At 28.1% G+C, this 25,832-nt stretch overlaps 1 pseudogene; it reads right to left on the reverse strand.

Moving 5' to 3' along the window:
* Nucleotides 1-1,432: 1,432 nt before the first annotated feature.
* Nucleotides 1,433-2,586, reverse strand: LOC143176039 (cytochrome b pseudogene; annotated as a pseudogene).
* Nucleotides 2,587-25,832: the final 23,246 nt, after the last annotated feature.

A 25,832-nucleotide genomic window follows, 5' to 3' on the forward strand; every position in this document is an offset into this window, starting at 1 on the left:
TTAATAAACTTTAAAATATTTTTATCAGTAATTATTGTAAAATTTTTGAGATTGTTTATAAGAATTATTAGAAAAAATTACCTTAGGGATAACAGCATAATATTTTTGGAAAGATCATATTTATAAAAATGTTTATGACCTCGATGTTGAATTAAAATTAAATTTAAATGAAGATATTTAAATATTAAGTCTGTTCGACTTTTTAAATTTTACATGATTTGAGTTCAGATCGGTGTAAGCCAGATCAGTTTCTATCTTTAAATTAATTTTAAATTTTTGTACGAAAGGACTAAATTTATATAAATATTATTTTTAGTATAATTTAAATTTATTAATAATTATCTTGACAGAAAAGTGTTATAAATTTAGAATTTATGAATATTATAAGAATAAGTATTATAATAGATAATAATTTTATTTGAATTTAAGATAATTATTTTAGATCTTTTTATATTTATTATTTTATTAATTTTCAATTTAGTTAGAATAGCTTTTTTGACATTCTTTGAACGTAAATTGTTACGTTTAGTTCAATTTCGGGTAGGTCCGAATAAAGTTGGATTTTTAGGGTTTTTTCAACCTTTTAGAGATGCAATTAAATTATTGTGTAAAGAGTTGTTTTTCGTTATAAAAAGAAAGTTTTTAATTTATAAGTTTATACCAATTTTAATATTTTTGTTTTCTATATTAATTTGATTTATTTATCCAATAAATTGTTATATAATTTTTATTGATTATGGAATTTTATTTATGTTAATAATTATTGGTTAAATTGTTTATCCTGTAATGTTAAGAGGTTGAATTTCTAATTCAAATTATTCAATATTAGGTTCTATTCGATCTATTGCTCAATCAGTTTCTTATGAAGTTAGTTTATTTTTAATTTTGTTTATTTTAATTTTATTAATTGAAGATTTTTCATTATATAATTTTTTAAAGTATCAATTTTATATGTATATATTTATATATATATTTCCTATTTATTTAATATTTTTAATTAGTATATTAGTTGAATTAAATCGTTCACCTTTTGATTTAATTGAAGGTGAATCTGAGTTAGTTTCAGGTTTTAATATTGAATATTTTAGAAGTATATTTACATTAATTTTTATATCTGAGTATTTAAGAATTGTTTTTGTTAGAGTTATTATAGTATAAATTTTTTTTGGTTTATATTTAATAAGTTGAAATTTTGTTTTATTTGTTAATATTCATTTTTTTTTATTATTTTGATACGTTCAATTTGTCCTCGAATTAGTTATGATCAATTAATAGATTTATGTTGAAAAAAATTTTTATTAATTTCTTTATATTATATTTTATTAAATTTTATATTTAAGGAATTTTTATTAATAATTATTTTTTAAAGTTAATAGATTTAATAAATCTATATTATATTTTCAAAATATATGCTTATTTCAAGCTCGTTAACTTAGTTATAATAAATAAGTTTATCTCAAAAATAATTTAAAATTGGAGAAATAAAGAAGTAGGAAAAATAGATAATTGAAAATAATTGTGTTAATTGAATATATGGATATTCAATTAATTGTTTTCCTAGTCATGTTAATATAATAAATGATATAATAAATAATCAAAAATTTATTTTATTTAAATAATAATATTTACATGAATTTATATTAGTTTTATTTAATATTGTTAATGTAATTAAAATTAAAATTGATAATAATAGAAGAATTACACCGCCTAATTTATTTGGGATAGATCGAAGAATAGCGTATGCAAATAAGAAATATCATTCAGGTTTAATATGTTCAGGAGTAACTATAGGATTTGCAAAAATAAAATTATCAGGATCACTTAGTATACAAGGAAATTTGATTGTAATTGAAAAAAAAGTATTAAAATAATTATATAACCAAATAAATATTTAATAATAAAATAAGGATTAAAAGATAATATGTAAAGTTTTCTTCTTAAGCCTATTGAATTATGAGAAAATCTTAAATGTAAGAAAAATAAATGTAGAATTACTATTAATAAAATAATTATTGGTAAAATAAAATGAAATGAATAGAATCGATTTAGAGTAGCATTATTAATTGAAAATCCTCCTCAAATTCATTGAACTATTATTTGTCCTAAATATGGGATAGCTGATAATAAATTAGTAATTACGGTTGCTCCTCAAAAAGATATTTGTCCTCAAGGTAATACATATCCTAAGAATGCTGTTGCTATAGATAATAATAGAATAATAATTCCAATTAATCATACTTTTGTAAGTGTAAATGAAAAATAATAAATTCCTCGAGCGATATGAATAAATATTGATATAAAAAAGAATGAGGCTCCATTTATGTGAGTTAATCGTATAAATCACCCAAGATTAATATTTTTTATAATATGGATAGTTCTATCAAATGCTAGATTAATGTTAGGGCAGTAATGAAAAGATAAGAATAATCCTGAAATGATTTGAATTATTAGGAATAAACCTAAAATTGATCCTAGATTTCATAAATAATTAATACTTATGGGTGTTGGTAAGTTAATTAATGATATATTAAGTATTTTTGTTAATGGATTAAGATTAATTAACTTATGAAAAATTTTTTTTTTCATAAATATTAATTTTTGATTTTTCGTAATGATAAATTTGTTTTGTTAATTGTGGAAATTTTTATTGTTAAAATTAAAATTAATAATAATAAATTTACTAAATAAAAAGTGATTAAAATATAAGGATATTCAAAGATTTTATAAATATTAATATTTTCATTAATTGAATTAATTATTATTTTATTTTTGTTTAAGTATAAATTTATGATAAAAAATAATAAAAATATATAATTTATGAAGATAAAGTAATTATTTATCTTATTTTTTTATAAAATAAGTTATTTATTAATCTAACAAAGTATATAAATATAATTAGTATTCTTCTAATGATTGTGATAAAAATTATTATTAAGTATAAAGATTTTTTTGGTATAAAGATATAATTTATTATTATTAAAGTTAGGGTGTATTAAATTAATATTAATATAAGATTTATTGGAGAGAAATTATTTTCTGAAATATTATATAATTTTATTCATATTAATATAATGATTTTAAAAATGATAATTTTAATAAATAGGTTTATTAGCTATAAGAATAAAGTTCTAATTTTAATTTACAAAATTAATATTTTATGTATTTAAATTATATAGCTTAATTTAATTTTATCAAGAAATAGTTTTAAAAAAATTTTAATTTTGGGAGTTAAAGATATTATTTTAAAATAATTTTTTTGAAATTTGTTAAATAAATTTATTTAATAGATTATTATAATTTTTTTAAATTATAAGTGCATTTAATTATATATTATTATTATTTGTAATTATTTTATTAATGATATTAAGATTTAAGAGATTTTTATTAATTTTAATTTGTTTAGAGTTTTAATTAATTTTAATTTTACATTTAGTTTTAATATTATTAAATTTGGATTTAAATGATTGATTATTTTTAATTATTTTAATTATAGGAGTTTGTGAAAGTATAATTGGATTAGGATTAATAATTAGAATAATTTTTTTATTTGGGAATCAAAGTGTAGAAGTATTAAATTTAATATGATAATTTATATAATTTTTATAATAATTTTATTAATTTTTTTTAATAATAAGCATTTATTAGGAATATTAATATTATTATTTTGTGTAATTCCATTTTTTTGTTTTAATCAATTTGTAGAAAATGGAATAATTAATGAAATATTTAGAATGAATTTATATTCTTACATATTATTATCATTAACATTTTTAATTTTTGGTTTAATTTTTATTTTTTTTTATGTTAAAAATAATGATTTTTTTTATTTTAAAATGTTAATAGTAATATTATTAATTTCTTTAATTTTTGTATTTACTTCAATAAATTTATTAATATTTTATTTTATATTTGAAATTAGATTAGTTCTTATATTTTTTATTATTATAAAATGAGGTTTAGGTGAAATACGAGGATTAGCTTCATTTTATTTATTATTTTATACAATATTTTTTTCTTTACCTTTTTTAATTTTTATTTTGGATTTATGTTATTTTTATAATATTTTAATGATATATTATTTTGAAATATTAAAAATTAAGTATTTGAATATATTTATACTTTTATTTTTTATATATACATTTTTTGTTAAGATTCCTATATTTATATTTCATTCTTGGTTATTAAAAGCTCATGTTGAAGCTCCTGTTATTGGGTCAATAATTTTAGCAGAGATTTTATTAAAATTAGGAATTTATGGTTTAATTCGATTTATGTTAATATTTATAAAAAATTTTATTGAATTTAATGAAATTATTATATATTTTAGAATTGTTGGATCAATATTAATTAGTATTTTATGTATACGTCAAATTGATATGAAAATTTTAGTAGCTTATTCTTAGAATGATAACATTAAGAAATAGTGGAATTAAAGGGAGATACATAATAATAATTTCTCATGGCTTATGTTCATCAGGGTTATTTTTTTTAGTAAATTTATGTTATTTATCAAGAAATAGACGATTAATATTAATAAATAAAGGATTAATAAATTTATATCCTAGAATGTCTTTAATATGATTTTTATTATGTACATCAAATTTATCTGCTCCATTATCATTGAATTCAATTAGTGAAATTTTTTTAATTATAAGTTTAGTTAATTGAAATTTTTTAAATTCATTTATTTTAATAGTTTTAATATTTTTTAGATTTTTTTATTCATTAAATTTATTTAGGTATACACAACATGGTGAATTTAATTTTTGTAAAATTAATAAATATAGTTTAATAGATTATTTAATTGTTTTATCTCATTGAATCCCTTTAAATTTATTTATTTTTAATTTATCAATATTTTTATAATTTGATTTTATTAAATTTAAGTAGTTTAAAAAAAATATTGAATTGTGATTTCAAAGATGTAATGTTTACTTTAAATTATTATTATAAGATTTATGGTTTATTTTTTATTTATATTTTTCTTTTCTTTTTTTTCGGATTTTATTTATATTTATTTAAAATTATTTATTTTATGGAATGAATAATTGTTGAAATGAATTCTATAAAATTTAGATTTGTTATTTATATTGATTTTATATGTATAATATATTTACGTACAGTTATTTTAATTACTGGAATTGTTATATTATATAGTGTTGAATATATAGAAGAAGATTTATATATTGAACGTTTTAAATTGTTAGTTTTTATTTTTATAATTTCTATATGTTTAATAATTTTAAGACCTAGAATAATTGGTATTATTTTAGGTTGAGATGGGTTGGGGTTAATTTCTTATTGTTTGGTAATTTATTATCAAAATAAAAATTCTTATAATTCTGGTATATTAACTATTTGTTGTAATCGATTACGGGATGTAGCTTTAATTTTAATTGTTTGTATATTGTCATTTTTTGGTTCTTGAAATGTTTTTTTTTATCAGGATTATAAATTAATTTTATTATTTATGTCAATTATAATATTAACAAAAAGTGCACAGTTTCCATTTTCTTTTTGGTTACCAGCAGCTATAACTGCACCTACACCTGTTTCTTCTTTAGTTCATTCTTCTACTTTAGTAACTGCAGGTGTTTATTTATTAATTCGTTATAATAAAATATTTATAGATTTAAATTTTATGAATATTGTTATATTATTAATTTTTAGTTTTACAATATTTATGTCTGGATTAATAGCAAATTTTGAAATAAATTTTAAAAAGATTATTGCTTTATCAACTTTAAGTCAATTAAGTTTTATAATAAGGATTTTATTGTTAGGTAATATTGATTTAGGATTTTTTCATTTAATTTGTCATGCTTTATTTAAGTCTACAATGTTTTTAAGTGTTGGAAGATTTATTCATATAAATTTAGGTATACAAGATTTACGTTTTTTTGGGGGAAATTATTATGTTAATCCTTTAAAAAGATTAATATTTATTTTATCAATTTTAAATTTATGTGGATTTCCCTTTATTACTGGTTTTTTTTCTAAGGATTTAATTATGGAGATATTTTATAATTTTAATTTACTTACTTTTATTATAATTATGTTATATATTTCAATAGTATTTACGATAAGTTATAGTATTCGTTTATTAAATTGGGTATTAATTTATTATGTTAATTATTTTATATATATGAAGGAGGATTAAAATATATAAGTTATTCTTTTTTTTATGAGTTTTTTTAGAATTTTTTATGGTAAATATTTTTATAATATATTTATTTATGAAAATTTTAAGATAACATTAAATGATAAATATATTTTATTATTTATATATTTTTTGTCTTTAATATTTTATTTTGAATTTAAAAGTTTAATTTTTTTAAAAAAAGAATATTTTGAGGTATTTAATTTTATTTTAAGTACATTTTATTCAGAATATTTATTAAAAATTTTTTATATTTGATTTATTAATAAAATATTTAATTTTGAGGTTATATTTGATAAATCTGTAGATAAAGTTTTTATAATAAATTTAAAATTTTTAATTAATTTTATAATTAAAAATGGTATTTTAATTAAAATTTATAAAGAAAATATTGGTGTTGTAAATATATTATTTTATTATTTTATTATTTTTATATTTTTTTATTTATACAAGTTTTATTATATTTAAATAGCTTAAATTTAGAGTATGATATTGAAAATATAATTGTAATTGTTAAATTTTTAAATATTTATAAATTTTTAAGTAATAAATTTTTTTTATACTGAAAATATAATGTTTTTAATAAACTATATAAATTTAGAAATATAAATGATTTATGTCATTTTGAAATGAATTAGAAGTTCATAGTTTATTATTTCATTAATTGGAATATTTTGTATTCATTTAAATTATTAACATTAATTTACCTCTATTTTGGTTTCAATTAATTGAGATATATTATAAAATTATTTTAAATTGCAATTTTAATGTTATATATTAATTTATTAAATAATATCCTAATTTTATATATATATATATAGGAATAAGTTTATCCAAATAATTAAGTCGAAATTAATTTGTATTATTTTACTTTATATATATATATATATAATTTTTTTAAATTCATATTTAATAATTAAATGTTCATTCGTATCATAATCTTATAAAAAGAATTATAATAAATATTAAAAACATTTAAATTGTTGAATTTTGTAAGTTATTTAGTGAATTAATAATAGGTAAGATTAAGATAATTTCTATGTCAAAAATTAGAAATATTAAAGTAATGAAAAAAAATTGAATAGAAAATGGTAATTGTGGGGATGTTAATTGGTCGAATCCGCATTCAAATGGTTTAATTTTTTCTCGGTCTTTATTTATTTTTATTGATAAAAATTTATTAATTAAGAAAATTAATATTGGAATAAAAATTAAAAATAATATTATTATTAAAATAAAAAATATTATATAAATTAAATTTTAATTGTAAATTTTTTAATTGGAAATTAAATGTAATTTTATTATACTATTTATATAATTTAATATATTCATCAATAAATTAAAATATATAAAATTAATCAGATTATATCAACAAAATGTCAATATCATGATGCTAGATCAAAATTTAAATGATGAATTATTGAAAAGTGATTTTTTTTTAATCGTACAGAACAAATAATTAAAAATATGGTTCCAATAATTACATGAATTCCATGGAATCCTGTTGCTATAAAAAAAATTGATCCAAAAATTCTATCATTAAATGTAAAATTAGCTTCTAAATATTCAATATATTGTAGTATTGAAAAATATATTCCTAAATAAATTGTTATATTTAATAATTTTAATGATTTTTTATAATTATTTTTGATTAAATTATGTCTTCATGTAATTGTTATTCCTGAATAAATTAAAATAATTGAGTTTAATAATGGGATATCATATGGATTAAATATATTAATTATTTTTGGAGGTCATAAATTTCCAATTTCTATTGAAGGTGAAATTGATGAATGTAGAAAAGTTTAAAAAAATGAAATAAAGAAAAATAATTTAGAAATAATAAATAGAATTATTCTAAATTTAATTATATTTATGATATTTAAATTATGGAATCCTTCAAATGTTCTTTCTCGAATTAAGTCTCGTCATCTTGATATGATGTTAGTATTAATGTAAATAAATTTAATAAATTAAGAAAGGAAAAATTTAAATTGAATCTAATAATATTATTAAATAATAAGTTTATAAGATTAAATGATAAAATTAATGGTCATTGTCTATTTGTTGTTATATGAAATGGATTATTTTTTGAATTTGTAATTATATTAATTTTCATAAATTTAATTTGTTTCATTAAAATATAATAATGATAAAATTGAAAATACATAAGATTGAATAAATGCTACAGAAATTTGTAGTATTATTAATAAATTTTGAATAATAATTATTGTTGGGATAAATTTAATTGATAAGTTTGTTATTGAGGAACCTAATAAAGATAATAATAAATGTCCAGCTAATATATTTCCTGATAATCGAATTGCTAAAGTTCATGGTCGAATTAAATTTCTAATTGATTCAATTAATACTATAAATCTTATTAATATTGAGGGTGTATTTATTGGTACAAGGTGAATTAATATATGTTTTGTATTTTTAATTCAACCAAATATTATAAATCTAATTCATATTCTTAAAGATAATCTTAAATTGATTCTTATATGTCTTGTTGGTGTAAATACATAAGGTATTAAACTAATTAGATTTATGTTTATAATTAAGTGAAATAATCTTAAAAATATAATTAAATTATAATGATCAATTTTTTTTGTTAAAATTTTAAATTCATTTAAGATAAAGTTTATTAATATAATTCATTTAAAGTTAAATCGCGAGGGAATAAATCAATAAGATCAATTGAAAATTAAGATAGGTCAAATTATAATAATTCAATTTAAAGAATAGTTATTAGATGTTGAAGGGTCAAAAATTGAGAATATGTTTGTTATCATAATATTTTTATATAGTTATTTATTTATCATTTTTTTTTGAAATTTGTTTTTTTATTATTATTTTATTTTAGTTAATAAAATTATTTATTATGAAATGAATCAGTATTGTAATAATAAAGAATAAAATAATAATTAAAATTAAAATTAAAGTTCATTTTATTGGTCTTATTTGAGGAATTAAAGAATTATTTTTAATTATTATCATTAAGAATATTTTTTTATTATATTTAACTTAAAAGGTTAATTCTTTATTTTGAAGATACTTAATGATAATATTAAAAAAATATTTTTATAAAAATAATTTTAAATTGACAATTTAATGTTATAAATTTAACTAATTCTTTTTTATTTATAGATTTAAGTTATTTATTCAATTTGTAAAGTTTTTTAAATTTGTTCTTTCAATAGTAATTGGTATAAATGAATGGTAGGCTCCACAAATTTCTGAATATTGACCGAAATATAATCCTGGTCGTAATGAGATTAAAGATATTTGATTAATTCGTCCTGGTGTTGCATCTATTTTAATTCCTATTGAAGGAATTGTTCATGAATGAATTACATCTATTGATGTTGTTAAAATTCGAATAGGTGTATTAAATGGGATGATTAATCGATTATCAACATCTAATAATCGAAATGAATTTAATTCTAATAGATTAATTATATAAGAATCAATTGAATTATTATTAAATTCTGGGTATTCGTAAGATCAATATCATTGGTGTCCAATTGATTTAATTGAAAAAAAGGTTGGGTTTCATAATTCATCAATAAAGTAAAGTATTTTTAATGATGGAATAGAAATAATTAATAATATAATTATTGGAATAATAGTTCAAATTATTTCTAAATTATGATTTTTAATAAATTTTAAATTAATAAATTTATTTTCTATAATTATACAATTTATGTAAATAATAGATATAGTAATTATTATTAAGATAATTATTGTGAAATTATAAAAATAAATTAGGTTATCTATTAATGGTGAATTTGGGTCTGGAAGTGAATATATATTTCAATGAGCAATTTTTAATAAAAATTTATATTTTATTTATGGTGTTTAAAACCATTGCACTTAAAATCTGCCATATTAAATTAATTTTTAAAAAGAATTATAGGTAATTCATTAAAACAATGTTCAGAAGGGGATAAATTAATTCATTCTAATTGTTAAGGTTTTATTTGGGTACATGTGTACATTTATTGATTGGAACAGTTTATATAGATATAAATTAATATTGAGTTATTATGCTAACAGTTATAAGTAACATTTTTACATAACGATGTTCTTGGCGCGAAAACACTAAGCACGTGTTACCCCATACCCAAGCACAAGCGGAAGGGAAGAAGAAACTTATATCTAAATGAGCATCGTTTCTACAACGCCCTCATATATATATTCTATGTTGTTCCCATTCATGGTGGTCACTTTGAATAATCATAAGCTATATTTTCCAACAATTACTTATCTAGCCAGCAATAAGCAAGTTGAATTATATGTCGACTCAGATTGGGCAGCTGATGAAAATGGAAGAAGATCGCGGTCTGGGTACATTGCAATATTAGCAGGGGGGCCAATCAGCTGGGCCTCGAAAAAGCAAAAATCTGTAGCTTTATCAACAATGGAAGCTGAATATATGGCAATGTCAGAGGCTGTGAAAGAGGCTATATATTTAAAAAGATTTTTATCATATACGAAACTCACTAGTTTAATGGTTAATAAAGTAAATATATTTTGAGACAACCAAAGTGCGATTCAACTTAGTAAAAATAACGTATTTCATAATAGAAGTAAACATATAGATATACGCTACCATTATTCAAGGGAGATGCAAGAACGTGGTGAAATAGAATTGAAATATCTTAAAACAGATGAAATGGTTGCTGATATGTTAACTAAGTCGATACCAAAATGTAAAGTAGAAAAATTTATAGATTTGTTAAAAATGCGAAATTAATGTATCGATTAATTACTGTAAGCGAAATTAACTTGAAAGAAATGTATTTAGGGGCACTTTGAAAGGGGGAGTGTTGGAAAATATAGCTTATGATTATTCAAAGTGACCGCCATGAATGGGAACAACATAGAATATATATATGAGGGCGTTGTAGCGACGATGCTCATTTAGATATAAGTTTCTTCTTCCCTTCCGCTTGTGCTTGGGTATGGGGTAACACGTGCTTAGTGTTTTCGCGCCAAGAACATCGTTATGTAAAAATGTTACTTATAACTGTTAGCATAATAACTCAATATTAAATTATATCTATATAAACTGTTCCAATCAATAAATGTACGCATGTACCCAAATAAAACCTTAACACTAATGATGAAAAAATGTATTTTATTAGAATTAATCGTTGTTTAATTAAACTTTCAAGTATAATGAAAATAAAAAACATTAATCTATTAAATGAGATTAATGATCCAATTGAAGAAATTAAATTTCAGCAATAATATGCATCTGGATAATCAGAATATCGTCGTGGTATTCTTATTAATCCTAAAAAATGTTGAGGAAAAAATGTTAAATTTACACCAATAAATATTATAAAAAAATGAATATTTAATAATTTTTTATTTAATGTTAATATAGTAAAATTTGGATATCAATGGATAATTCTTGAGAAAATTGCAAAGACAGCTCCTATAGATAGAACATAGTGAAAATGACCAATAACATAATATGTATCATGAAGGATAATATCAATTGATGAATTAGATAATATAATTCCTGATAAACCACCAATTGTAAATAATGAAATAAATCCTAAAGATCATAAAATTGATGGATTTAAGAAAATTTGAATTCTGTAGAATGTTGATAGTCATCTAAATACTTTAATTCCTGTTGGAACAGCAATTACTATAGTTGCGGCAGTAAAATATGCTCGAGTATCAACATCTAAACCTACAGTAAATATATGATGTGCTCATACAATAAAACCTAAAAATCCAATGCCTAATATAGCATAGATTATTCTTAAATTTCCAAATGTTTCTTTTTTTCCTCTTTCATTTATGATAATTTGTGAGATTAAACCAAATCCAGGTAGAATTAAAATATAAACTTCAGGGTGACCAAAAAATCAAAATAAATGTTGATAAAGAATTGGGTCTCCTCCTGATGGTTCAAAAAATGATGTATTTAAATTTCGATCAGTTAATAGTATTGTGATAGCTCCTGCTAATACAGGTAATGATAAGAGTAATAAAATTGCTGTAATAATAATTGATCAAGGAAATAATGAAATTTGATTATAATTTAATGAAATATTTTTTGAATAATAAATTGTTGTAATAAAATTTATTGCTCCTAAAATTGATGATATACCTGCAATGTGAAATGAAATAATTCCATAATCAACTGATATTGATGTATGAAATGTATTTAATGATAATGGAGGATAAACTGTTCAACCTGTACCTATTCCAGATCCAGAAATTCTTCTAATAATTAATAGTATAATTGAAGGAATTAATAATCAAAAACTTAAATTATTTATTCGTGGAAATGCTATATCTGGAACTCCTAATATTAGTGGAATTAATCAATTTCCAAATCCTCCAACTATAAATGGTATTACTATAAAAAAAATTATTAAAAATGCATGAGCTGTTACAATAGTATTATATAATTGATCATTATCAATTCATGATCCTGGAGTACTTAATTCTATTCGAATAATTATTCTTATTGATGATCCAAGTATTCCTGATCATATTGCAAAAATAAAGTATAGTATTCCAATATATTTATGGTTTGTTGAATAAAATCATTTTGATATATTAAATATAAAAATTTAAATTTTTAAGATTGATAAAATTATTTATATATTAATCTTTGAAGGATAAGAGTTTATTAATTAACTTACAATCTTTATAAAAAATATCATGACTGAAATTAAGGGATAAATTGTAAATTTATTTATGAATAGATAATTCTGATATTATTAATTAATAAAATTTTATAATTTAAATAAAAATATTAAATAGCAAATTTAAAAATATTATTATATTAGTAATTAAAATTTTAGTAAAAAAAATATATTATTGAAAAAAAAAAAAATAAAATATTTTATTATAAAGAAAATTAAATATTAATTTTTTAAAATTAAATATGTAAGTGTATTTTATTTGAGTATCAGAAAAGTTTAAATTAAACAAATTTAAATAATTAAATGTTGAAAATACAGATATTATTATAATAAAAAAAATAGTTATTTTAAATATATTTATTTTTATTAAATTTTGTATTATATCAATTTTTATAATAAATGAGGTTATTGGTGGTAATTGACAATATAAAAGAATTAATATTGTTAATTTAAATTTGTTCGATTTATTAAAATATAAATATGATTTTAAATTTATAGAGTTATAAAAATTAAAATAATTTCAGAATATAAACAGTAAATAAGAAATTGATAAATATATAAAAAAATAATGTAATCAAATTTCATTATTAAAATTAATTAAAAAAATTATTAATGATGAATGAAATATTGATGAATATGAAAATATTAATTTTAGTGAAATTTGAGATATTATAAAAATTGGTGATATTAATAATGTAAAATATAAAGTTATATAAAAAAAAAATTTTAATTACAAAAATAGTAAATAATTAATATTGGAATAAATTTTATAAATGTTGTAAAATAAAAAATAAGAAAATAATTTATATTTTTTATAATAATATTTGTTCAAAAATGTATTGGTATAATACCTATTTTTATTCAAATAGAGAATATAAATATTATATAATAAATATTTATTTCTTTATTTATTATAATTATTAAACATGAAAAAATTATTATTAATCCTGAGATAGAAGAAATTAAAAAATATAAAATTCTTCGTTTATTAAAATTTAAAAAACATATAATAGAAATATAAATTAAATTTAAAGTTTCTATAATTAATCATAAATAAAAAAAATTTTTTAAATATAAACTTAAAATTGGTATATAAGATAAAATTAAAGTTAATATAAAAATTGATTAATTGTTAAAATTAATTTATAATTAAATATAAATTTATTAATTATTTAAAAAATAATTTGAATTTTTCATAAATTATTGTAAGTTTAAAAAATTTTAAATTAATATTAGAAAAATTACATTTAATTTTTTAATTAATAAATAATTTATTTAATAAAAAAAATTTAATTGAATTAATAAAATTAGAATTTAGAGATAATTTCAAAAACTTTTATTATTTTATATTTATTTAATTTTTTTAAATTCTTCAAAATTCAAAGATTTATGTGCAATCACACTTAATTATATTAAAAAAAATATTTAATAAAATTTATTAATAGTTAAATAAAATTGTTAGGGAATAAAATTTGATTTAGTTATAAGTTAAACTATAATGATAAATTAAAATTCATATTTAGATTATAATAATCTATTAAAATTTAAATTTAAATAAAATTTTTAGGGAATAAAATTTGATTTAATTATAAATTATAATGATTAATTAAAATTAATATTTAGATTATAGTAATCTATTAAAATTTAAATTTCAATAAAATTTTTAGGGAATAAAATTTGATTAAGATATAAATTAAATTATAATGACTAACTAAAATTAATATTTAGATTATAGTAATCTATTAAAATTTAAATTTAAATAAAACTTTGAGGGAATAAAATTTGATTTAATTATTAATTATAATGATTAATTAAAATTAATATTTAGATTATAGTAATCTATTAAAATTTAAATTCAAATAAAATTTGTAGGGAATAAAATGTGATTTAAAATTTTTAAGAAAAAAAAAATTAGTAATAGTAAAATTTTTACATTAAATATTACATCAAAATAATCCTTTTAATCAGGCATATTACTAATTATATACAAGAATAATATTCCATTTTTAGGGTTATGAAAGTATTAGCTTATTTTATTTAGCTTATTTATATAATTTTACATTTTATTATATATTTATTTAATTTTTTCTTATTTACTGGTGTTGTTAATTAAATGTTTATATTTAAAGGGATTTATTTTATTATATTATATAAAACTATATAAAGCTATATAAAACTGTATAAATCTATTAAAAATATATTAAACTATTTAAAACGATATAAAACTATATAAATCTATTAAAACTATAAAAAACTACATAAAACAATATCAGTCTATATAAAACTATATAAAACTACATAACACAATAGCAGTCTATGTAAAACTATATAACACTACATAACAATATCAATCTATATAAAATTATATAAAACTATATACAACTATATGAAACTATATAAAAATATAAAAAACTAACAAAACTATATAAAACTGTATAAAACTATGTAAAACTATATAAATCTATATAAATCTATTAAAACTATATTAAAATATATAAAACTACATAAAACAATACGAATATATATAATACTATATAAAACTACATAAAACAATATCAATCCATAGAAAACTATATAAAACTATATAAAACTATATAAAACTATATAAAACTAAATAAAACTATTTAAAACTATATGAAACTATAGAAAACTATATAGAACCACATAAAACTATATACAACTACACAATACTGTATTAAACTATGTTAAACGAAATAAAACTATGTAAACCTATATAAAACTATATAAAACTGTATAAAATAGTACACAACTGTATAAAACTATATAAAACTAATAAAAATATATAAAACTAATGAAAACTGTATAAAATAATACAAAACTGTATAAAACAATATAAAATCAACAGAAGTATATAAAACTGTACAAAACTAATAGAACCATATGAAGCTGAATAAAACTGTATAAAACTATAAAAAACCATGTAAAACTACACAATACTTCATAATAATACTTATAACTGCATAACACAATGTAAAAGGTGAAATACAATGAAAAAGAATACAAAACAATGTAAAACCGCCTAAAACTACATAATGTTATAGAAACGTGTATAATACTACATAAAATTGTATAAAATTATATAGAACTGTAATATACTTTACAAAACTCTATAAAACTGTATAAAATTATATAATACTCGCATCACACAGTTCCAGATCACTTCACGGCATTATGGATACTATCAATGAGTGTTCGCATAACACAGATCCAGATCGCCTCTTGGGCCTTACGGCTAATGTGAACGCGTACTAGCATAACCCAAATACAGCTCGCTTCTCGGCCTTCTGGTTATGCTTTGCCATAAGCCCGAGAGGATATCTGCATTTGTGTTATGCGTGCTCACATTGATCTTAGTAATAAGGCCGAGCAGCAATCTGGATTTGGGTTATATGAGTACACTTAGATCTTAGCCAAAAAGACGATGAGTGATATGGATGTGTGTTATATGAGTACTCTTTGATCTTAACCATAAGACCGAGAAGCGATCAGGATTTGGGTTATGCGAGTACCCTTTGATCTTAGCCATAAGGTCGAGAAGCGATCAGGATGTGTGTTATACGAGTACACTTTGCTCTTAGCCAGAAGGCCGAGAAGCGATCTGGATGTGTGTTATACGAGTACACTTTGCTCTTAGCCAGAAGGCCGAGAAGCGATCTGGATGTGTGTTATACGAGTACACTTTGATCTTAGCCATAAGGTCGAGAAGCGATCAGGATGTGTGTTATGCGGGTACACTTTGATCTTAGCCAAAAAGCCGATGAGTGATATGGATGTGTGTTATATGAGTACTCTTTGATCTTAACCATAAGACCGAGAAGCGATCAGGATTACACTTTGATCTTATCCAAAAGGCCGAGAAGCGATCCCGGATGTGTGTTGTGCGAGGACACTTTGATCTTAGCCATAAGGCCGATAAGCAATCTGGATGTGTGTTATGAGAGTACAATTTGATCTTAGCCATAAGGCCGAGAAGCAATCTGGATGTGTGTTATACGAGTACACTTTGCTCTTAGCCAGAAGGCCGAGAAGCGATCTGGATGTGTGTTATACGAGTACACTTTGATCTTAGCCATAAGGCCGAGACGCGATCTGGATGTGCGTTATGCAAGCACACTTTGATCTTAGCCACAAGGCCGATAAGCGACCTGGATTTGGGTTATGCGAGTACCCTTTGATGTTAGCCATAAGGTCGAGAAGCGATCTGGATGTGTGTTATACGAGTACCCTTTGATATTAGCCATAAGGTCGAGAAGCGATCAGGATGTGTGTTATACGAGTACACTTTGCTCTTAGCCAGAAGGCCGAGAAGCGATCTGGATGTGTGTTATACGAGTACACTTTGCTCTTACCCAGAAGGCCGAGAAGCGATCTGGATGTGTGTTATACGAGTACACTTTGATCTTAGCCATAAGGCCGAGACGCGATCTGGATGTGCGTTATGCGAGTACACTTTCATCTTAGCCACAAGGCCGATAAGCGACCTGGATTTGGGTTATGCGAGTACCCTTTGATGTTAGCCAGAAGGCCGAGAAGCGATCTGGATGTGTGTTATTCGAGTACACTTTGATCATATCCATAAGGCCGAAAGCGATCTGGATGTGTTTTATGCGAGTACACTTTGATCATAGCCATAAGGCCGAGAAGAGATCTGGATTTGGGTTACACGAGTACACTTTGATCTTAGCTATAAGGCCAAAAATTGATATGGATGTGGGTTATTCGAGTACACTTTGATCTTAGATATAAGGCAGAGAAGCGATCTGGATTTGGGTTATTCGTGTACACTTCGATCGTAGCCATAAGGCCCAGCAGCGATCTGGATTTGGGTTATTCGAGTACACTTTGATTTTAGCCATAAGGCTGAGAAGCGATCTGGATGTGTGTTATGCGAGTACACTTTAATATTATTCATAAGGCCGAGCAGCGATCTGGATTTGTGTTATGCGTGTACACTTTGATCTTAGTCATACAGCTGAGCAGCGGTATGGATCTGGGTTATTCTCGTACACTTTGATCTTACCCATTAGGCCGAGAAGCGATCTGGATTTGGGTTATCCGAGATCACTCTGATCTTAGCCATAAGGCCGAGAAGAGATCTGGATTTGGGTTACTCGAGTACACTTTGATCTTAGCTATAAGGCCAAAAATTGATATGGATGTGGGTTATTCGAGTACACTTTGATCTTAGATATAAGGCCGAGAAGCGATCTGGATTTGGGTTATTCGAGTACACTTTGATTTTAGCCATAAGGCCGAGAAGCGATCTGGATGTCTGTTATGCGAGTACACTTTGATCTCATCAATAAGGCCGAGAAGTGCTCTGGATGTGTGTTATGCGAGTACACTTTGATCATATCCATAAGGCCGAAAGCGTTCTGGATGTGTGTTATGCGAGTACACTTTGATGCTAGCCATAAGGCCGAGAAGCGATCGGGATGTGTGTCATGTGATTACACTTTGATCTTAGCCATACGGACGAGCAGCGATCTGGATGTGTGTTATTCGAGTACACTTTGATCATATCCATAAGGCCGAAAGCGATCTGGATGTGTTTTATGCGAGTACACTTTGATCTTAGCCATAAGGCCGAGAAGCGATCTGGATGTTTGTTATGCGAGTACACTTTGATCATAGCCATAAGGCCGAGAAGAGATCTGGATTTGGATTACTCGAGTACACTTTGATCTTAGCTATAAGGCCAAAAATTGATATGGATGTGGGTTATTCGAGTACACTTCGATCTTAGATATAAGGCCGAGAAGCGATCTGGATTTGGGTTATTCGTGTACACTTCGATCGTAGCCATAAGGCCGAGCAGCGATCTGGATTTGGGTTATTCGAGTACACTTTGATTTTAGCCATAAGGCCGAGAAGCGATCTGGATGTGCGTTATGCGAGTACACTTTGATCTCATCAATAAGGCCGAGAAGTGTTCTGGATGTGCGTTATGCGAGTACACTTTGATCTCATCAATAAGGCCGAGAAGTGTTATGGATGTGCGTTATGCGAGTACACTTTGATCTTAGCCATAAGGCCGGAAAGCGACCTGGATGTTTGTTATGCGAGTACACTTAGATCTTAGCCATAAGGACGAGAAGCGATCTGGATGTGTGTTATGCGAGTACACTTTGATCTCAGCCATAATGCGGAGAAGTGTTCTGGACGTGTGTTATGCAAGTACACTTTGATCTTAGTCACACGGATGAGAAGCGATATGGATTTGGGTTATTCGAGTACACTTTGATTTTAGCCATAAGGCCGAGAAGCGATCTGGATGTGCGTTATGCGAGTACACTTTGATCTCATCAATAAGGCCGAGAAGTGCTCTGGATGTGTGTTATGCGAGTACACATTGATCTTAGCCATACGGACGAGCAGCGATCTGGATGTGTGTTATTCGAGTACACGTTGATTATATCCATAAGGCCGAAAGCGTTCTGGATGTGTGTTATGAGAGTACACTTTGATGCTAGCCATAAGGCCGAGAAGCGATCGGGATGTGTGTCATGCGAGTACACTTTGATCTTAGCCATACGGACGAGCAGCGATCTGGATGTGTGTTATTCGAGTACACTTTGATCATATCCATAAGGCCGAAAGCGATCTGGATGTGTGTTATGCGAGTACACTTTGATCTTAGCCATAAGGCCGAGAAGCGATCTGGATGTGTGTTATGCGAGTACACTTTGATCTCAGCCATAAGGACGAGAAGTGATCTGGATTTGGGTTAGTCGATCACACTTTTATCTCAGGCATAAGGCCGTGAAGCGTTCTGGATGTGTGTTATGCGAGTATACTTTGATCCTAGCCATACGGCAGAGCAGCGATCTGGATTTGGGTTATTCGAGCAAACTGATCTTAACCATAAGGCCGTGAAGCGATATGGATGTGTGTTATGGGAATACAATTTGATCTTAGCCATAAGGGCGATAAGCGACCTGGATTTGGGTATGCGAGTACACTTTGATCTTAGCCATAAGGCCGAGAAGCGATCTGGATGTGTGTTATGCGAGTACACTTTGATCTCAGCCATAAGGACGAGAAGTGATCTGGATTTGGGTTAGTCGATCACACTTTTATCTCAGGCATAAGGCCGTGAAGCGTTCTGGATGTGTGTTATGCGAGTATACTTTGATCCTAGCCATACGGCAGAGCAGCGATCTGGATTTGGGTTATTCGAGCAAACTGATCTTAACCATAAGGCCGTGAAGCGATCTGGATGTGTGTTATGCGAGTGCACTTTGATAGTAACCATAAGGCCGTGAAGCGATATGGATGTGTGTTATGGGAATACAATTTGATCTTAGCCATAAGGGCGATAAGCGACCTGGATTTGGGTATGCAAGTACACTTTGATCTTAGCCATACGGCCGAGAAGCTATCTGGATGTGTGTTATGCGAGTACACTTTGATCTCATCAATAAGGCCGAGAAGTGTTCTGGATGTGCGTTATGCGAGTACGCTTTGATCTTAGCCATAAGGCCGGAAAGCGACCTGGATGTTTGTTATGCGAGTACACTTAGATCTTAGCCATAAGGCCGAGAAGCGATCTGGATGTGTGTTATGCGAGTACACTTTGATCTCAGCCATAATGCGGAGAAGTGTTCTGGACGAGTGTTATGCAAGTACACTTTGATCTTAGTCACACGGATGAGAAGCGATATGGATTTGGGTTATACGGGTGCACTTTGATCCTAGCCATAAGACCGAGAAGCGATCTGGATGTGTGTTATGCGAGTACACTTTGTTCTTAACCATAAGGCCGGAAAGCGACCTGGATGTTTGTTATGCGAGTACACTTAGATCTTAGCCATAAGGCCGAAAGCGATCTGGATGTGTGTTATGCGAGTACACTTTGATGCTAGCCATAAGGCCGAGAAGCGATCGGGATGTGTGTCATGCGAGTACACTTTGATCTTAGCCATACGGCTGAGAAGCTATCTGGATGTGTGTTATGCGAGTACACTTTGATCTCATCAATAAGGCCGAGAAGTGTTCTGGATGTGCGTTATGCGAGTACACTTTGATCTCAGCCATAAGGATGAGAAGTGATCTGGATTTGGGTTAGTCGATCACACTCTTATCTTAGGCATAAGGCCGTGAAGCGTTCTGGATGTGTGCTATGCGAGTATACTTTGATCCTAGCCATACGGCAGAGCAGCGATCTGGATTTGGGATATTCGAGCAAACTTTGATCTCAGCCATAAGGACGAGAAGTGATCTGGATTTGTGTTAGTCGATGACACTTTTATCTTAGGCATAAGGCCCTGAAGCGTTCTGGATGTGTGTTATGCGAGTATACTTTGATCCTAGCCATACGGCAGAGCAGCGATCTGGATTTGGGTTATTCGAGCAAACTTTGATCTTAACCATAAGGCCGTGAAGCGATCTGTATGTGTGTTATGCGAGTGCACTTTGATAGTAACCATAAGGCCGTGAAGCGATATGGATGTGTGTTATGGGAATACAATTTGATCTTAGCCATAAGGGCGATAAGCGACCTGGATTTGGGTATGCGAGTACACTTTGATCTTAGCCATACGGCTGAGAAGCTATCTGGATATGTGTTATGCGAGTACACTTTGATCTCATCAATAAGGCCGAGAAGTGTTCTGGATGTGCGTTATGCGAGTACACTTTGATCTTAGCCATAAGGCCGGAAAGCGACCTGGACGTTTGTTATGCGAGTACACTTAGATCTTAGCCATAAGGCCGAGAAGCGATCTGGATGTGTGTTATGCGAGTACACTTTGATCTTAGCCATAAGGCCGAGAAGCGATCTGGATGTGTGTTATGCGAGTACACTTTGATCTCAGCCATAAGGACTTGAAGTGATCTGGATTTGGGTTAGTCGATCACACTTTTATCTTAGGCATTAGGCCGTGAAGCGTTCTGGATGTGTGCTTTATGAGTATACTTTGATCATATCCATAAGGCCGAAAGCGATCTGGATGTGTGTTATGCGAGTACACTTTGATCGTAGCCATGAGGCCGAGAAGCGATCTGGATGTGTGTTACGCGAGGACGCGTTGGTCGAAGCCTTGAGGCCGAGAAGCGATCTGAACTTGGTTTATTCGAGTACACTTTGATCTTAGCCATAAGGCCGAGTAGCTTTCGGGATGTGTGTTATGCGAGTATACGTTCATCTCAGCCATAAGGCCGAGAAGCGACCTGGTTGTGTGTTATGTGAGTACACTTTGATCTTAGGCATAAGCCCGAGAAGTGATCTGGTTGTGTGTTATGCGAGTACACTTTGATCGTAGCCACAAGGCCGAGAACAGATCTGGATTTGGGTTATTCGCGTACACTTTGATTTCAGCCATAAGGCCGAGAAGCGATCTGGATGTGTGTTATGCGAGTACACTTCGATCGTAGCCATAAGTCCGAGCAGCGATCTGGATTTGGGTTATTCGAGTACACTTTGATTTCAGCCATAAGGCCGAGAAGCGATCTGGATGTGTGTTATGCGAGTACACTTTGATCTCATCAATAAGGCCGAGAAGCGTTGTGGATGTGTGTTATCCCAGCACGCTTTGATCTTAGCCATAAGGCCTAGAATCGACTTGGATGTGTGTTATGCAAGTACACCTTGATCTTAGCCATACGGCAGAGCAGCGATCTGGATTTGCGTTATTCGAGTACACTTTGATCTTACCCATAAGGCCGACAAGCGATATGGATGTGGGTTATGCGAGTGCACTTTGATCTTAGCCATAAGACCGAGAAGCGATATCGATGTGTGTTATGGGAATACACTTTGATCTTAGCCATAAAGCCGAGAAGCGATCTGGATTTGGGTTATTCGATTGCACTTTGATCTTAGCCAAAGGCCGAGTAGTGATCTAGATGTGTATTATGCGAGTACGCCCTGATCTTAGCCCTAAGTCCGAGAAGCAATCTGGATTTGTGTTATGCGTGTACATTTTAAATCTCAGCCATAAGGCCGAGACGCGATCTGGATGTGTGCTATGCGATAACACTCTGTTCATAGCCACAAGGCCCAATAAACGAGCTGGATTTGGGTCATGCGAGTACACTTTGATCACATCCATGAGGCCGAGAAGCGAACTGGATGTCTGACATGCGTGTACACTTTGATCTTAGCAATACGGCCGAGGAGCGATCTGGATGTGTGTTATGCGAGTACACTTTGACCTTAGACATGCGACCGAGGAGCGATCTGGATTTGGGTTATTCGTGTGCACTTTGATCTTAACCATCAGACCGCGAAGCGATCTGGATGTGTTTTATGCGAGTACACTTTGATCTTGGACATACAGCCGAGCAGCGCTCTGGATTTATGTTATTCGAGTATGATTTGATCTTAGCCATATGGCCGAGAAGCGATCTGGATGAGTGTTACGCGAGTACACTTTGTGCTTAGCCATAAGGCCGAGAAGCGATCTGGATTTGCTTCATGCCGGTGCACTTTGATCTTAGCCATACGGTCCAGCAGAGACCTGGATTTTAGTTATTCGTGTACACTTTGATCTTAGCCGTAAGGGCGAGGAGCGATCTGGATTTGCTTCATGCCGGTGCACTTTGATCTTAGCCATACGGTCCAGCAGAGACCTGGATTTTAGTTATTCGAGTAGACTTTGATATTAGCCATAAGCGCGAGAAGCGTTCTGGATGTGTGTTACGCGAGTACACTTTGAACATAGCCATACGGCAGAGTAGCGATCTGTATTTGGGTTATACGAGTTCACTCTGATCTTTGCCATAAGTCCGTGAGGCGATCTGGACGTGTTTTATTCGAGTACACTTTGATCTTAGCCATACGGCCCAGCTGCGATATGGATTTGGGTTGTTCGTGTACACTTTGATCTTAGCCATACGGCCGAGCTGCGATATGGATTTGGGTTGTTCGTGTACACTTTGATCTTAGCCATAAGGCCGAGAAGCGATCTGGATGTATGTTATACGAGTGCACTTTGATCCTAGCCATCAGGCCGAGAAGCGTTCTGGATGTGTGTTATGCGAGTGCACTTTCATCTTAGCCACAATGCCGAGAAGCGATCTGGATGTGCGTTATGCGGCTACACTTTGATCTTATCCATACGGCCGAGCAGCGATCTGGATTTGGGTTATTAGTGTACACTTTGATCTTAGCTATAAGGCCGAGAACTGACCTGGATGTGTGTTTTACGAGTACACTTTGATCATAGCCATAAGGCCGAGAAGCGACCTAGATTTGGGATATTCGAGTACACTTTGGTCTTAGCCATAATGGCGATAAGCGATCTGGATTTGGTTTATTCGAGTACACTTTGATCTTAGCCATACGGCCCAGCTGCGATATGGATTTGGGTTGTTCGTGTACACTTTGATCTTAGCCATACAGCCGAGCTGCGATATGGATTTGGGTTGTTCGTGTACACTTTGATCTTAGCCATAAGGCCGAGAAGCGATCTGGATGTATGTTATACGAGTGCACTTTGATCCTAGCCATCAGGCCGAGAATCGATCTGGATGTGTGTGAGGAGAGTGCACTTTGATCTTTGCCATAAGGCCGAGAAGCGATCTTGATGTGTGTTATGCGAGTACACCTGATCTTAGGCATATGGACGAGAAGCGTCCTGTATGTGTGTTATGCGACTGCATTTTGATCTTAGCCATAAGGCCGAGAACCGATCTGGATGTGTCTTATGCGAGTACACATTGATCTTAGCCACAAGGTCGAGAAGCGATCTGGATGTGTGTTACGCGAGTACACTTTGATCTTAGCCATAAGGCCGAGAAGCGATCTGGATGAGTGTTATGCGAGTACACTTTGATCTTAGCCATTAGGCGGAGAGGCAATCTGAATGTGTGTTATGCGAGTACACTTTGATCTTAGCCATAAGGACGAGAAGTGACCTAGATGTGTGTTATGCGAGTACACTTTAATCTAAGCCACAGGGCCGAGAAACGATCTGGACATTGGTTATGCATGTACACACAGATCTTAGCGATAAGCCAGAGAAACGATCTGGTTGTGTCTTATGCGAGTACACTTTGATCATAGCCAGAAGGCCGAGAAGCCATCTGGATGTGTGTTATGCGAGTACACTAAGATCTTAGCCATAAGGCCGAGAAGCGATGTGCATTTGGGTTATTCGAGTACACTATGATCTTAGCCATAAGGCGGAGAAGAGACCTGGATTGGGGTTATGCGATTGCACATTTATCTTAACCGTGAGGCCGAGAAGCGATCTGGATTTGGTTTATTCGAGTACCCTTTGATCTTAGCCATAAGCCCGGAGAAACGATCTGGATGTGTTTTATGCGAATACACTTTCATCTTAGCCATAAGTCCGAGAAGCCATCTGGATTTGGGTCATGTGAGTACACTTTTATCTTAGGCATAAGGCCGAAAGGCGATCTGGATTTTGGTTATTCGAGAACACTTTGATCTTAGCCATAAGGCCGGGAAGCGATCCCGATGTGTGTAATGCAAGTACACTCTGATGTTAGCCATAAGGCCGGAAAGTGATCTCACATGTGAGTTATGCGAGTACACTTTGATCTTAGCCATAAGGCCGAGAAGCAGTGTGGTTGTGTGTTATGAGAGTACACTTTGATCTTAGCCATAAGGCCGTGATGCGATGTGGATATGTGTTATGCGAGTAAAGATTGATCTTAACCATAAGGCTGTGCAGCAATCTGGATGTGTGTTACGCGAGTTCACTTTGATCTTCGCTATAAGGCCGAGAAACGACATGGATTTGGGTTATTCGAGTACACTTTGATCTTAGCCATAAGGCCGAGAAGCGATCTGTATTTGGTTTATTCGAGTACACTTTGATCTTAGCCATAAGGCCGAGAAGCGATCTGTATGTGTGTTACGCGAGGACACTTTGATCGTAGCCATAAGGCCGACAAGCGATCTGGATGTGTGTTATGCGAGTACACGTTGGTCTTAGCCATAAGACCGAGACGCGATCCGGATTTGTCTTATTCGAGTACACTTTGATGTTTGCCAAAGACGGGGA

Source organism: Nomia melanderi, unplaced genomic scaffold (assembly GCF_051020985.1).
Source record: "Nomia melanderi isolate GNS246 unplaced genomic scaffold, iyNomMela1 scaffold0333, whole genome shotgun sequence".
Lineage (NCBI taxonomy): Eukaryota > Metazoa > Arthropoda > Insecta > Hymenoptera > Halictidae > Nomia > Nomia melanderi.